The sequence below is a fragment of the Tenrec ecaudatus genome, chromosome 3 (genome assembly GCF_050624435.1).
Source record: "Tenrec ecaudatus isolate mTenEca1 chromosome 3, mTenEca1.hap1, whole genome shotgun sequence".
Taxonomy (NCBI): Eukaryota; Metazoa; Chordata; class Mammalia; order Afrosoricida; family Tenrecidae; genus Tenrec; species Tenrec ecaudatus.
The window spans coordinates 152,261,572-152,274,491 of record NC_134532.1 but is presented as its reverse complement, the minus strand read 5'-3'; the positions used below and the strand labels follow the sequence as shown (position 1 = coordinate 152,274,491).

At 41.4% G+C, this 12,920-nt stretch overlaps 1 protein-coding gene and 1 pseudogene across 1 annotated transcript in view; both read right to left on the bottom strand.

Annotated features, from left to right (window-relative positions):
• Positions 1 to 12,920, bottom strand: part of ADAMTS3 (ADAM metallopeptidase with thrombospondin type 1 motif 3) — a 298,163-nt gene that overhangs the window by 135,311 nt on the left and 149,932 nt on the right. The gene's annotated exons all lie outside the window — the stretch shown is intronic.
• On the bottom strand, positions 3,687 to 4,864 carry LOC142443085 (signal transducer and activator of transcription 5B pseudogene; annotated as a pseudogene).

The window sequence follows — 12,920 nt, the reverse complement described above, 5'->3', positions numbered from 1 at the left end:
ATTCTCTTGGAAACATGTACATCCTATAAAATGTGCCGGCTGTTAGGTGTCCTTAAGTCAGTTGCGACGCACGGTGACCCTCAATGCAGCAGACGGAAGCAGCCCAGGTCGCATGCCATCCTGACCATTATTTGTGGGCGTGAGCCCATTGTTTCAGCCACCATGAATTGGGAACACATTAATTCAAGGAGCTTGTGCCTGCACTGGTGCAGGGAATGTGCAGGTCTTGCGAAGCCCCTGCAGAATAAGAAACCCCTCTTTAGAAAGTACAATTTCAGTAGAAAAGGAAATTCCTGTTCAGTTCTTTACAAAGTATTTCTACCTAACATGTTTCTTAGGAGGTTGAGGTTTTTCAAAGCATTTTCTAATTTTTCCTCTAATATATCCTATGATCATTACTTTTGGTTATATACCCATCCGCTTATCAAAAAAATCAGTTGCTGTCCAGTCAAGGCTGGCTCCTTGTGACCCCGTGTGCTTCAGAGCAGAGCTATGTGTGTTTGTTATGGTTTCCAGTAGCTGGGAGCTTCTGAGAGATTTCCAGGTCTCTCTTCTGAGGGGCATCCAGCGATATACGAACCACCAGCATGGCTGTGAGTCAGTGAGTATGTAATGGTTTGTGCCACCCATGAATACCCCTTAAATTGCTATTTTTAAAACTGCAGCATGAAGGAAAACGTGTTTCCCATTTTTATTTCTCAAAGACAATATTCTATGAAGCCATATGTGCCAGGGGGTTTAAATGCCTTATCTTAGGTATAACAGAAATATGTGACCCTCATATTTCATATTCTATCAAACCCAAGGCAAAAATTCATTCTATTTTCTAAAGGCAATCTAGTATTTTCCAGGTAAAGGAAAATTTATGGATATGCTTTAAAATTCCAAAAGAAATAGCACATATAACAACAAAATCAGAAGGTGAAAATAACGTGTGTTTAGGGAATTGAGGGTTCAGCAGAGCTACAGTAAAAAAAAAGGTGGGAGGATGGTGGGGAGTAGCAGTCGCTAATAACATGAGATCTACAATGGAAATATTCAGAGTCTCAGAGGGCCATGTTAAACATATCTACATTCTCTCCAATAGGGAGTGCATAGTAGCTTGAGAATTCTAGACTCAACTATAATTAGTACTTCAGTTTACAAATATTACTATCCTTAGGTCCCATCAAGTCACTTCCCACTCACAGATAATCACCCATACATTACTTGCTAGCTCTCTATGAGAGCAGATGACAAAGAGGCTCAAAAGCAGTAGTTAAAACCAGGCCAAGGACCAACTGTGGAACACACCATCAACTTCTCGTATGGAAGTTCAAGCTGAAGAAATTTAAAACAAGTCAAGATCAAATCAAGATTTGAAGGACTCAACACTAACGACAAAAGACCCGATAAGCTGTGGAAGGACATCAAGAATGTCATTGATGAAAAACACAAAAGGATGCTAAAAAGACAGGAACAGGAGAACAGCTCGAAGTAGATGTCAGAAGAGACTCTGAAACTTGTTCTTGACCTTAGAGTAGCTAACATAAATGGAAGAAATGAGGATGTCAAAGAGCTGAACAGAAAACTTTGAAGCTTGAGAAAACAAAGTCAAATACTATAATGAAATCAACAAATATCTAGAGTTAGAAAACAATAAAGGAAAACATGTTTAACATATTTTAAATGGAAAGGTCTCAACAAAGCATTCAAGCATTGAGTTGGAATCCTGAACTATGCTGTGAGCACAATATTGGATGATGCAGGAGGTATCAGAAGAACATGGAAAGAATACACAGTGACTATAATCCCCACAGTCACCCAGAGGAAAACAAGTCAATATGAAACCAGTTCAAGAAGGAGCATGATCAAGAGCCAATAGCACTGAAAGAAGTAGTCCAAGATGCACTGAAAGTATTTTCCAAGAGCAAGGTTCCAGGAATAAATGGAATATCAATGGAAATATCCCAACCAGCTGATGAAGCATCGGAAGCACTCACTTGTCAATGCCAGGAAATTTGGAAGACAGCTACTTGGCCAACTGACTGGAAGAGGTCCTTATTTGTACCTAGTCCAAACAAAGATGACCAAAGAGAATGCTCAAACTGTAGAACAATTCTATTTGATATCATATGCAAGTAAAATTTTGCTGAAGACCATCCAACAATAGCTATAGCAGTACACTGACAGGGAGCTGCCAAATGTTCAGACTGGATTTAGAAGTGACTACATTAGCAATCCACTTTCCTCCTCTCCCCAGCTCCTTCCCTGAAAACATGGGTAATGACAGAGAATTAGTCACTAATTTGCAGCAATCCAGGAGCCCCGGGGTAATTTACCCATAATATAGCTGTGCTGGAGAGGCAGGAATGACACAGGAGTGAAGCAGAGGGGGATTTAAGATCCAGTTGACTCCCAAACCACTCTGCTAATTTTGTTCCCCTTCCCTGGGGACAGCACACCACAGCCTTGATACCAGAGAATGCCTAAAGCCCATTATAAAAAGAAAAACATAATAATTTAATGCTTACAATACAGGCTGTGTTACTTTGTGTAACTTTGAACCCACAAGAAACCTGGATTTGGTCTATTAGCAAAATATTAGCATCACAAGACAGGCAGAACTCTGATCACCAGAGCACAACCTAGGATTTTTAACATAACAAAACAGGAAAATCCAGGGGCTGAAAGCCACAGCCCAAGACGCCACAGAATCTTTAAAAGACTGGAAACTGTGGACACACAGTCTAGGCCACACCCGTGTCCTCACTGCAGGCCTGTCTGAAGGTCCAGTGGTACACCTACAGTCACTGCCCAGCCCAAGACCCCACACTGAGTCACCAGGCTACTTTGCCTACACAGGAGCCAGACCCACCACCATAGAGGCCAGAGGTGATCCCGAGATCCATTCTTACTAGTAACACAGAGAAAGAGCTCTGGCCCCTCAGTCTCCTGGAACATGGTGCCCAACTCTTCCAAAAACAACATGCAGCCAGTAGTATGCCTCAAAACCCTGAATATCAATCTCAAGGTACGGGCCATACTGTAGTTGCATAAAACTGTGTTTTAATGTTGTGTTTCTTATTTAAATTATGTTACTTAACTTTGAACTTCTTTATCCTGAAATTTCTGTGTAATGTTTTATATAAAAAGGCAAGGTTAGAGTAACAACTTAGTGGTCAAGATGGATTAATTGGTTTCCAGTTATTTCTTATGGGAAAAAAATGATCTGACATTCAACTGCATCACATCTTGATGGGCCTTCTAGAACAGATTAGTGTGAGGTCCGGGGCTCTACTGTACAGGAACTAATGGATCAGTTTACAGAAGCAAAATACAAGACAAGAGACCTCACCAAGAGAATAAAACAGCAGGAAAACCATATCAGAGATCTCGAGGACAATAAGGCGGACTTGGGTAAAGGGAAAGGCAGTCAAACAAGATAAACAAAAAGGCTGAAGAAAGCCTGAGATTAATGACAGATGCCATGAAAAGGAACAATATTTGAATAGTTGGTCTTCCAGAACAAGACTCAATGACGAAGTCTACAGCTAAATTAGCAAGGGAATTCCTGGAAGCAAATGTTCCCGTGGAACAATGCAACAATGAACATGGACCCATGGAATTAAAACACCCATGAGCACAGTGCCTCTGCTGAGGATGGAGAAGTACTGGGCATGGGGGATCCACTGAGTGTCTATTAGTCAGCCTAGGAGCTCATCCACCCGCCGTGCCATGTCCATGGTCTCATCCAGATCGAAATCCCCATTGGTGTCGACGACAGAATCGAGGTTGTACATGTTTTAGTGGGCCTGCGGGTACATGACTAGGGACAGGGCCTGGTTCATGTAGGTGGTGCTGCCCCTGGAGGAGTCAGCAGATGCATTCACAAACTCAGGGACCACCTGCATGATCAGTGGCTTCACATATCTGTCAACAGCTTTGACAGTGGCAGACTCGCAGGGGACTGGCGTGTAGTATTTGCAGTACACGTTGCCTTTGGGCTCGTCGGGAAACACACAGATAAGGTAATTCAGATCACCCAGGCAGGCAGGCAGGGACCGAAATGAGTAGTCTCTGGTAGTAAAGGTATCAGGTTCCAAAACGTTCTTCCTGGAGAGTCAAACTTCCAGGTGATGGTGATGCCACTGACTTCAGAGTTGATGGATCTCAGCAGGAAGGTGCCGACAGGCTTGGTGATGAAGAGGTTGGGGGCCTGCTGCTTGTTCATGAAACCCAAGATGGCACCATCATTCCAGTGAGGCTCAAGGTGCCTTTTAAGTACCTTTATGTCTCCGTCAAACCACTGCCAGAAAGTGTAGTTCTTTCCAGCAAATTAACCCTATTGAACCAGGAGCAGAGCAAGGACACAGTGCTGTATCCCTCCAGATGGCTGCTGTTGCTATTGAACAGCTTCTGCACCATGAGCACGAGGTTCAACTTGGCCAGGCTCCAGCTGCTCTGCACTTCTACCTCGAACTTCATGTTGAGCATCGCACAGGGATGTGGCCAGAGCACTTTGCTGGGTACGGTGAAGGGCACCATGCCGGGTTCTTCAAAAGCACTGTCCCAGAGAACAGTGGTCAATGTATTGTGCTGGCTGCCATGAACAATCACCACGACTGGAAGGGACAGGATCGTGACCCCCCAAACCAGCTCATTTCCGCAGACACTGAACTGTGATTCAAATAGGTTGGTGAATTTTTTTTTTTTCAGTCACAGATTCTGCTCTCTGGTGGTCAGACTGCTTAATCCATTTCAGGGACATGTTTCTGAAGTGGGTGCTGAGGGTGCCTGTAGTTTGGTGGTATTCCATCATGCAGAACTTGTTCAAGATCTCCCCACTGTAGTCATTGAGAATGTTCTTGTTCCAGGAAAACATGGGAGAGGGAGAAGCGGGAAAGGGAAGAGGGGTGTCCACAAACCAGGGACAAGGGAACTAGAGTGATCTTACATCAAAGGTGAGGACGTCGAAGTATGCATGGTGAAGCTTGGTCAAGGGCAATGTAGCCCAGAAAAATTACTGAAACCCAAAGGAAGGCCGAACATGAGAGTGGGACAAGAGGAAAGTAAACGGAAGTAAAGCAAAGATCTAGGAGGCAAAGGACATTTATAGACATAGGCATAAACATATGCAAATATTTTATACATAATGATAGGTAAATAACTCTATGTATGTATATTTATATGTTAAGTGTTAAGGTAGCAGATGGACATTGGGCCTCTACTCAAGTACTCCCTCAACACAAGAACACTTTGTGCTAATAACCTAGCATTCCATGATGCCCACCCTCCCAATGTGATCACTGAAGAAAAAATGGTTGCATAAGCAAAGGTGGTGAAGAAAACTGATGGTGCCCAGCTAACAGATATAATTGTGGGATATTAAAGGTTTGAAGATAAACAAGCAGCCATCAAGCAGAGAAGCAACAAAGCCCACATGGAAGAAGCGCACCAGCCTGTGTGATCATGAGGTATCATTGAGATCAGATATCAGGCATTAAAGACCCAGAACAAAAAATCAGATCAGCGTGAATGAGTGGGAGTGTGGAGACCCTAAGTCCATCCGTGGAAATTGGATATCCCCTTATAGAAGGGTCACAAGGAAGGTACGAGCCAGCCAGGGTGCAGTATAGGACTAATGAAACCTACAACGTTTCTTTAATGCTAGTTGATTGTGGTGGGTACACTATCATGACCCCAATTATACCTTACAAATCTGGCTAGACCAGAATATGTTCACTGGTACACATAAGAGCTGGAAACACAGGGAAGCAAGGACAGACACACTCCTCAGGACCAATAATGAGAATGGTGAAACCTGGAAGGCAAAGGGAAGGTGTGGGGAGAAAGGAGGAACCAATCACAATGATCGACATGTAACCCCCTCCCAGGGTGGCAAACACCAGAAAAGTGGGTGAAGGAGACAGCAGTCAGTGTAAAACCTGAATTTTAAAAAAATAAATTATCAATGGTTCATGAGCGAAGGAGAGTGTACAGGGGGGTGAATGAGCTGATAGCAAGGGCTCAAGTAGAAAGAAAATGTTTTGCAAATGATGATGGCAACACAGGTACAAATGTGCTGGAGACACAATGAATATACATGTGGATTGTGATAAGAGCTGAAAAAGCCACCAATAAAATGATTTATAAAATATGAAAGAAAACATAACCCATCAATCTGTTACCTGCATAAAATACAACTTAAGCTCACAGACAAAAAATAGACTAAGACTAAAAGGCTGGGAGAAAATATTCCAGGCAAACAGTAACTTAATAAAAGCAGAGGTTGCCATCTTAATCTCCAACAAAATTGAACTCAAGGTGCAAGCCATAACATGAGACAAGGATGGGCACTATATAAAGCTCAAGGATCAGTAGACCAGGAACCAGAAGGCATAATAAATATATTTGCACCAAATGAGAGACCTGCAAAATTTCATCAAACAAACTACTTGAAAGATGATAAAAGAAATCAGAGACTCAACAATCATATTAGGTGACTTTAATAAACCACTATCAGAGAAAGATCAATAGGAAAGAAGCAAGTAGGCTACAGAGCTAAACACTACATTTAGGCGACTACACCTGGTAGTCATTTATAGAGCTCTCCATCAAAATGCAAGCAAAAATCACATTGTTTTCAATGTGTGCATGGTTCTTTTTTGAAAATATACCACATGCAGGGACACAAATCCAGCCTGAGTAAATTCAAATACATAGAGATCACAAAGACGTCCCTCTTGGATCACCATAAACCCGGAGATCCACAAAAGGACGACCAGAAAAACAAGTGCAAACAACCAGAGAGTGAACAATGATCTTCTGCAACACAAATGGGTACTGACCCAGATTAGAGAGGAATTTAGAAAGTTTATAGAAACTAATGAGAATGAAAATACAGGATACCAAAACCTACAGGACACAACAAAAGCAGTTATCAGAGGAAACTTGATAGCAATTAACTCATATATGAAAAAGGAAGAAAGACTTATGACTGATATGCTGTCACAAAACCACCAGCAACTAGAACACAGTGAACAGAATCCCTGCACTAGCTAAAGAAAAGTAATCATAAAAATCAGGGCAGAGTTAAAGAAGTGGGAAGCCAATAGAACAATGCAAAAAAAATTAATGCTGTTCTTTGAAGAGCTAGTTCTTTGAAAGCATCAACAGAATCGACAGTCTGCTGGCAAACTAAACCAAGGAAAGGAAGGAACAAACATCAAGAGCCAGGATGAGGATGAAACAGGAGAAATCACAACACCCTATGGAGAATCACAAAGCACTACGAAAGTGTGTATTCTAATGAATTCAACAACGTGGACGACCTGGACAGATACCTGGAAAAACAATCCCTTCCTAGATTATCTGAGATAGAAGTCAGCAGACCCACAGCAATAGAAGGAATAAATGCAGTTACCAAGAAACTACCAAAGAAAAAAAGCTCCCAGACTAGATGGTTTCAAAAGAGAGTTCTGTAAAGCATTCAGGGAAGAGCGGACACCAATCCTCCACAAATGATTCCAGAGCACAGAAAAAGATGACAAACTCCCAAACTCATTCTATGAAGCCAATATAATTTTGACACCCAAACAGGGCAACGATCCCACAGAAATAGAGAACTACAGACAGATATCTCTAAAGAACATAGATGCAAAATTCCTTAATAAGGTATTGGCCAATAGAAAAGAAAAGTAAATAAAACATATCATCCACCATAAACCGTTGGGATTCATTCCAGGGATGCAGGGATGGTTTAACATCTGAAACTTCACCAATATTATTTACCATATTGATATGAGAAATGATGAGTCACATGATAATATCGATAGACTCTGAAAAAGCATTTGACAACATCCAACACCCATTCCTAATTAAGACACACAGAAGCTAGGAATGGAGGGGGAATTCTTCAAGTTAATACAAGCTATTTACAAAAAGCCAATAGCCAACATCAGTCAACAGAGATGAGACAGAAACTATCCAACTGAAAAGGGGCCAGACAAGGATGTCCCTTGTCCCCACTTCTTTTCAACATCATACTGAAGGTCCTAGCCAACAGTGGAAGGACATTAAAGGGATCCGTCTGGGAAAGGAGGAGGTGAAACTATCACTATTTGCTGATGGCATAATTCTATACATTGAAAACACCCGAAGTTCTACAACAGGAGTACTGACAGCGATAGAGGAATATGAAAGAGTGGCGGGATCCAAGATCAACAAACAAAAATCTATTGACTTACTACACACATGGGACAAAACCAGGGAAGAGGAAATTGAAGGCAGTACCCTTCACAATAGCCAAAAGCAAACCCAAGTCTGCACATGTCACTCCAAAACAAAGAAGGGGAAAAGGGGGAGGGGAGGAAAAAAAGAGGGACACTATGGCACTAATCAACCCCGGGGGAGGGTATCGTTTGTCTCCACAGATATGGGAGTGTAAGTGCAGACCCCACCAAGGGGCGCCAAACTTTGAGACTACCATAACCACTTTGCACTCTCCCTCCCCGTGCCCCATAGAAATATGTGCTACAGAATAGAACACGAAACCGGCAGGTTGGGGAGAGGGCTGGTCTGCCACACCCATACAGTAGCAAACCAAAAGGAAAAAGAGAGAATAAGGCACTAGACCTCATACTGGCACACCAAGCCCTGAGGATGGCAGCCCTGTACAGACCTGCTAAGTTACAGATAGGTCTGTAGGGCTCACAACAGCTCAAGACATGATGTCCCCTTACTGGAGCATCCTGAAACAGAGGACAGTGGTGGGGCATGTGTCCGGTCTGACCACTCCCACAATGGGGCAAACCAAGAAGGGAACATAACAGACCAGCAACGGGAACAAAGAAGAGCCAAAAAAAATCCCTGAGAAACCCCCAAAATAGACTTCAGGCTAGGAGAGGCATTTCCTGGAATGCCCCAGAACCGGTGGGGAGGTAGTCATAAAGATCAGCACACAGACCTGGAATTATACATCCTTTTTTTTCCCTGCTAGTTTTCAGTTTTCTTTTTATTCAATTGTTTGCTTTCTTTTTGTTTTGTATCCATTATTGTTTTGCCTACCAATATAAGATAGGTATTGGAAGCAAGCCCAAAGAGAAAGCAATGGACCAAGATTCCAGAGGGACCTGGGAGGAGAAGAAGGTGGGGGAAAAGAGCATAAATAACACCATAGACAGGGGAGCAACTAGGGAATTAAAAGCAACAATAAGGAGGATGTAGAGATCCAGGTGGTATTGGAGCAATAGCAATCTGGATGAGAGGAATCTCTAAGAGGCAGAAGAAGTGAGCGCATGATGGTGGGGCAGGAGGAAGGTGAAAGGAAACAGAAAAGATCTAGGAAGCAAAACTACGGATAGAGGTATAAACATTATGTGTGCACTTATGTAAATAAGTTAATTCATAAAAATAGAGGTACTGGGCTATGTACCAATACATTTATATACCAATACATTAAGGAAGTGGACAGACCTTGGTCCTCTGCTCAAGCCGTCCTTCAACTTTGTTCTAACAACCTGGGATTCTGTGATACTCAACCTCCCAACAAGATCAATGAAGACAAAATGGGTGCATAAGCAAATGTGGTGAAGAAAGCTGATGGTGTCCGGCTATCAGAAGACACAGCATCTGGGTCTTAAAGGCTTGAAGTTAATCAAGTAGCCATCTAGCAGAGAAGCAACATGCTCACATGGAAGCATCACACCTGCCTGTGCTATCACAAGGTGTCGATGGAATCAGGTAATAGGCACCAGAAGACCCAAAACAAACAAACAAATACAAACATACTGTTGAGAATGAGAGGTGAAGCAGAGACCCAACATCTATCAGTAGACGGTAGGACATCCCTCACAGAAGGATCACGAGGAAGGGATGAGTCAACCAGGGTGCTCTACAGCACTGATGAAGCACACAGTATTCCTCTGGGTCTTTGAGTTCTTTTAGTTCGCACTAGTCCAGAGCTTGTACACTGGTAAAAATAAGCACTCAGATATATGTAATCTAGTTCAGATAATCCCCTGAGGAACAGTATTGGAAGTAGTGATGCCAGGAGGGTAGAGGAGGAGAGGAGAGGATGGGGGAAAGGGGGAACAGATTGCAATGATAGACAAATAATTACCCTACCCCACCCCAGGGGGATGAACAACAGAAACATGGGTGAAGGAAAACTGCAGTCATTGTAAGATATGAAAACAATAATCATTTATAATTTATCAAAGGGTCGTGGGAGAGAGGGTAAAAAGAGGAGCCTAATATCAATCAAATAGAAAATAAATGTCTAGAAAATGTTGATGGCAATATATGTAAAAATTTGCTTGGTACAATTGCTGTATGGAATGTTATAAGAGCTGTAAGAGACCCCAATTAAAATGATTTTTAAAACACTTGAATATGGGCTCTCTTATCTTCTGAGATATTAAATAAAAAGTTATTAAGCAGACATATATTAGATACTTTTACATATATAAAAAAGTCGCTGTTTAGATTATGGATGGTAGCATTCTAAAAATCCAATTGAAGGTCTAATTTTAAAACTGGCTCAGGAGTGCAGGTCCAAATGCATGAGGCTGTTTTTACAGGCTAACTTTAAGAAATTTAACACAGTTGGAAGATCTTCCTTTGGCTAAGAAATACATTTCAGGGGAAAGGATACTAATTAAGGTGAGAGGAACTAGGGAAAAGGAGGTTGAACGGAGAACGGAGGTTGAATATGTGTGATACCGTATTAATACGGAATGTTTTCATGTGAGTCAAAATGTGTTTCTGAAGTAATCACTCATATTCTGCTCTGAGACCTAAATATATCAGGGTTATTTCTCAGAGGATTAAATATCGAGTCCTCTGACTTCCCAGCCCCCTTTGTTTCTCTGGCTATAGATCACATTCAAGCTGTTCTCAGGCACCGTAGTAACTTCTAGCTAATTCACTGGATCTGAATACCTCAGGTAAGGAACTGCCATCATGATTGGTCTTATTAATTTTTCCTTTGTTATTGCCAAGAGTAGAAGAAGACTAAAACAGATGACCTTCCTCCTTGCGCTAAAGGAGGACTGCACAAGCTACCTCCATCTCTTTCAACACATTATTAACCCCTGGATCAAAAGCTAGAAAAATCTGCCAAAGTAAGTATATGGTCACACAGCGACTGTATGATATACCTCACATCTTCTCTCATTTGCATAAAATTACCAGATGCTTTTAATAATCTCTTAAAGGAACTCTGATGTTTCTATATGCACGAAAAGAATACATTTGATATTGTCTTCCATTTATTCATACCAATTCTGTAGAATTTGGAATAAGGTTCTGTGTTTGCAGATATTAGAATGAAAGAACATTCATAAGTAATAGACATAACTTAGTCTTCAAAATTAGATGTTTTAACATTGGAAAATGAAAAATTCTAAGGTTCGCCTTGTGACTCCGGCTGCCAAGGCTGGATTTTTAAAATTTATCTTAAAGTGCAATTCAAATCATGTACTAAGAGCAAATGATGCATATTTATTTTTTCTGGTAGTAAATCCATGTGTAACCCTATTTTGCTTGTTTGTTTTATGCTATTGTGTACTTGCCATTTTACATGGCTCATTCTAAAATATATCTATCAAACGGATTAAAAAAAACCCTAAGAGCCCTTTCAACACCTTCTTAATATGTAATTTCTGAAATTATAATATAGATCGATGATAATGTTGGCTACAGAAACATATATCATTTGTAACATGGGAATAATATTTTTTAAATTCCTAATGTGCACTCCTCTCTGCCCTATGGCTATATAATCTACTCAGTAATTACTTTGAAGCAATCAGCAAGGAGGTCTTGAGGAAAGGGAGAGAAAGTTAAGAGCAAAAACATCGGCCCCTAAAAATGTTGCATCAAAAATGCAAATTGGAGACTCAACACTCAACTTCTGATATTAAAATAAGATTTCTCAAATGAAAATAGATCTAATGAGCTAACCTGTGTGGAAAGAACACATTTTCTATGCCATCATAGTTTTCACATAAGGTGTCAATGCCAGTTCAGGGACCAGCCCGTAGAGGCTGTTTGTTTTTGTTTTCTTTTAGTTTGGAGAAAGTCCGGGTGACCATAAGACTTAGTCATTCAGATGGAATAATTAATGAAGAAAATACATCTTGTATTAAGAGGAGGTAAAAAGGAAGTCTATCTTGTTGGATTCAGGGCTGCTGATGCGGAAAGGACGGCATACAGGAATGGTAGAAAGTGGCTCTGGTATCTTCCCAGCTCCCTCAAGGACAAGTCTCAGAAAGACAAGGATGTGAGATTAAAGCAGAAGTATCTGCGGGACTTCCAAGGGACAAACCTTTCCTAACGACTCTATTAGGAGGGCTTGAGGAAAGGGAGAGAAAGTTAAGAGCAAAAAACATCGGCCCCTAAAAATGTTGCATCAAGAATGCAAATTGGAGACTCAACACTCAACTTCTGATATTAAAATAAGATTTCTCAAATGAGTTCAATCTGGTTGCAGTCCAGGACGTTCAACTCTCCTAAGTCTGGACACCAATAACAGCAACACCTGAGTGTTTCCTTGGAACTTGTGTGAAAGGGATGCTCAATCAGGGCTGATGTGGGTCCCCAAGAGAGCTAAAAGGTAGATCACACTGGTTGGGTGGGATAGAAGTCACAGCCTGAACTCGGCAACATCAGCTGCATATCAGCATATCTCTAGTGAATGCCAGCGGAGTAGCAGAACCAGGCAGACACGAAATATTAGGCTGGAAGTGTTCCTTAGGGCAGCCAAAGCATTGGCACACGGGCTGACACAGAACCAAATCACAATGGATGTCTTTCACACTTGGCCAGAGGATTTGATATTATAAGATAGCTAGATAATGTTTTTCCTCTTGTTCTTCTGGTTTGTCATGAACATTTATAAATAATTCATACCTGCAAATCAAAGCAAACAATGCGAT